Source organism: Carlito syrichta, unplaced genomic scaffold (assembly GCF_000164805.1).
Source record: "Carlito syrichta isolate Samal-C Ts95f unplaced genomic scaffold, Tarsius_syrichta-2.0.1 Scaffold316208, whole genome shotgun sequence".
NCBI lineage: Eukaryota > Metazoa > Chordata > Mammalia > Primates > Tarsiidae > Carlito > Carlito syrichta.
Genome location: NW_007260304.1, coordinates 546,578 through 550,649, shown reverse-complemented (window position 1 = coordinate 550,649; position 4,072 = coordinate 546,578).

Genomic DNA, 4,072 nt, shown 5'->3' with positions numbered 1-4,072 from the left:
ATCACTGCCGCCGTAGCCCAAGATGGTGTTGCTTGAGTGTGTGGTGCACGCATGCACACGGGTGTCTGTGTGTTAGCTGCTTTTTGCTGCTGCTTCCTGCTTCTCTGGGACTCACATGCGTAACATGATATATATAAATGTATAAATATATATATTTTATTTTTTTTAATTTCCTGGAGCTTTTGGTTCCCATCAGCTCCTGCTGTTAATCATAGAAGCCTCATCCCTTTCCCCACTCCCACATCCATAATTTTCTTTTTTTTTTTTTTTAATTAAATCTCTATATAAAGATAAAAGAAGGACTGTGCTTTATCATTGGGGAGAGCTTCAGGAGAGGAACAAGGCCCAGATTCTGAGGACCTGGTGGGAGAAAGGAGAGTTGGGCCCAAGACAGCCTTGGTGTCATCAGAAAATACTAGCTGAAGGCCAGGCACAGTGGCTCAAGCCTGTAATTCCAGCACTTTGGGAGGCCAAAGTGGGAGGATCGCTTGAGTCCAGGAGTTCGAGGCCAGCCTGGGCAACATAGTGAGTCTTTGTCTCTTCCAAAAAATAAGGAATGGGTATAGAAGGCATATCTGCATTTCCAGTTACTGGGGAGGCTGGGGTGGGAGGATCGCCAGAGCCCAGGAAGTCAAATCTGTGGTGAGCCATGATTGTGCCACTGCATTCAGGCCCAGGCACCAGAATGAGACTCCGACTCAAAAAAAGAAAAGAAAGTATTAGCTAAGTTGAGTCTGTGTCTTCTAAATTACTTCCTCAAGCCAGGAAGGAAATGAACAGGGTTTCAAAAATCAGACCTTCCCCTCAAGTTCTGCATTTCAGCAATAGCCTCTCAAGGCTGAGAATCCAAGCTCTTACCTTCTCCCTTCTCAGTCAGTCGCTCATCAAACACTGTCTAGGTTCCTGGCTCAGCTCTGCTTCCATTCTGTTTCACCGGAGCTACTGTTTGACCATCCTACCCCTGGCCCACTCGGGCCCCAGAGGAATTCTTCCAGAGCTGATCCTGCCCTTCCCTGCCAAAGTCCTTCCATAGTCCTCTCCTCATTGCCTAGAGGGACTGTCTAAAGCCTCTCAGTCCGGCATTCAAGACCTCCAGGATCTGATCTTGCCTGCATTCCCACCATCAGCTCCATCTTACTCTCAGCTCTAAGCTTCCTGACCACACCTGGTCAACCGAAGATCTTGACAGAGAGCACATGGATTACTCCTGCGATGCATTTGTCCCATCGAAGGTCACCTTGCTCGTGTCCCCAACCTAAGGAGAATCACAAATACACAGATATGCAAGTATGAGAAAATTCCGGGACCACACAACCCCATTTCTGCACCTACACCCACAAAAGCCATTGGGAAGAGACTGCAAAAGCCATTGGGAAGAGACTCTCCCATTGGGGGTGGGGGGGAGGGGCCAGCTAGGACACCTGTCCTCCGGGCCGAGGAAGAGCCTTTTCCTCTGCAGTGTCCACCCCGAGCTCCAACCTACATGGGTCCCTGTCCTCTCGAAAGGCGCCTCGCCCACCCTCCTCCTCCCCACCCTACGCTTGAGCCCCCCTGCAAGGCACCCGAGAGGACAGCCACGCAACCTGGGGGAGACACGTCGCTAACTCGGGAGAGCAGGACTAGACCGCAGTGGGGCTCCTAGGTGGGGCTCCTAGTTCAGTGTTGGGGCCACTCCTCCCCCATCCTTCGCCCTGGTTCACGACCGACGCCTGGAGGTGGCCGGTGCGCCCCATATTTGGGGGGAGGGTGCTTAGGAAGGGACTCGGATTTCCCCACCTCTCCTTCGGCTTCGGTGATCCCGGACCCCCCAAAACTCCTGGAGCGGGCGAGGTGGGCGTCCGGTCGCCAGGTGCCGCCGCAGCGCCCCGCCCGAGCCCGCGGGGCATGCCGGGAGGGGTAGTTCTCGGCGCGCCCGAAAGGCGGCCGGTCCGCAGACTTGGACTACAAATCCCAGGATGCACTGCACCCTGCAGCCCGGGTTGGACCGTGGTTGCCCCTGGCAACAGAGCAGGTCTCCCCGGAGCTGGACCTGGAAGCGCTCGCGAGCTGGGGGAAGGACGGCGAGGGAAGACAGAGATGGAATCGCAGAGACTCATAGGCGAAAGGAGAGATTTTCCCCCAGAGACAGATTCACAGGACCAAAGAGACACATGGAGTGGGTCAGAGAAAGGGCCAGAGATAGAGACAGAAAAAAGAGGGGAGAGGGAGGGGGAGTGGGGAGTGGGGCGGCCGCGGTGACTCACGCCAGTAATCCCAGTACTTTGGGAGGCCGAGGCGGGAGGATTGCTTGAACTCAGGAGTTCGAGACTAGCCTGGGCAACATAGAGAGACCTCGTCTCACTAAAATAAAACAAAACAAAATAAAATAAAAGAGGAGGGAGAGAGACTGAATCACAGAGACACTGGAGGGAGAGAGACAGATGCAAATATTCAGAGACACCCCCCTCCACAACCAGCGACAACGAGATAGATTCAGAGAGCCAGCCAGACAGATAAAATGAATCACAGAAAGGCACACAGAGAGGGAGAGACCCCCAGAGACCAAAAGGGATTCATAGAGACAGAGAGATAAATAGTGGATAAGCAGGAAAGGGACAGAGACAGAGAAGAGAGGAGAGAGAGAGACTGAGTTATAGAGACAGGAGGGAGAGACTTGCAAATATTAAAGGAGAGATTCCCCCTAGCGACAGAGAGAGAGACTGACAGAGCCAGACAGGGCCAGGCACAGAGAAACAGACAACCAGAGAGATATCCGAGGAGAAGCAAAAACAGAGACAGAGAGGTTTCAGAGCCAGAGAAACAGGTAGAGAAAGGGAGTTAGACAGAGACATGTGAGGGGAGAGAGAGAGAGAGACTTACTCTAAAAGAGAAAACCACGGGGGGGGGGGGGGGGGAGGAGGCAGAAGGGAGAGAGAGAGAGACCCGCAGAGTCACAGCCAGAATAGGGATTCACAGAGCCAGAGAGACAGAGGAAGGGAAAGGGGAGGGAGACTCGGGGAGACAGAAGCAGAAGAAATTATGATGTGGAGACGAAGGGAGACTGATTCACAGTGAGGTCGACATCAAGGGAGAGAAAGAGGGAGACACCAAGGCCCAGAGAGGGTGACAGACAGAGATGGAGACACACAGCAAAGGAAATAGAAACAGCATTTCTGGAGAATAGGGAAAGGAAAACACATTCACGGAGAGACAAAAACATACACACACACACACACATACACACACAGAGAGAGAGATAGGCAGAAAGAGAGAGACAGAGAGGAGAAAAACAGAGAGACAGAGAGGAGAGACAGAAAGAGACAGGAGAGAGACAGAGAAAGAGAGAGAGGAGAGAAAGAAAGGAGAAAAACAGAGACAGAGACACAGAGCAGAAAGAGAGGAGAGAGAGAGGAAGGAGACAGAGGCACACACACAGAGAGAGGAGAGAGCGAGAGAGACAGAGAGGAGAGAGACAGAGACACAGAGAGAGAGCAAGAGAGACAGAGCAAGAGAAACTGAGAGAGGAGAGAGAGACAGAGCGCTCTCTCCAGGAACAGAGGGAGAGGAACGCAGGCCACCAGAAAGGCACACCCAGAGAGAGACAGCCCTACGAATCCGGAGGCCCAGAGAGAAATGAAGACTCAGGTGGCCCCCGAGAAAGTGAGCCATCAAGCCTCCCTGGATCCTAGAGCTGAGCACAAAGTTTGCTGATGGAAGGACAGTGACACGGTCAGACACAGACACGAGCGGGCTAGCGGGATCCGCCCAGGTCCCCTAGTGGGGGAGGAAGACGGGCCGGATGACAGATGGGGGGGGAGAGCAAGGCTCAGCCTCGGAGGATGCCCCCTCCCTTCAGCCAACCCCCGGAGTGGGTGTGCGCACGTGGGGGGACGGGGAGGAGGGAGGCCATTTGTCCCGTGTCTCGGGGAGGGGGGCGCCTTTAAGCCGAAACCCCGCCCTCTCGGTCGTCCTGGCAACGCCTCCCCCCACCCGGGGCTCCCACATTTCAGCAGGTGCCGAGCCGGAGCTCCCACCGCCGCCGCCCGTGCCTGCGGCGCTCCCCCCCACCCGCCCGCTCCCCCTGGCGGAGCGC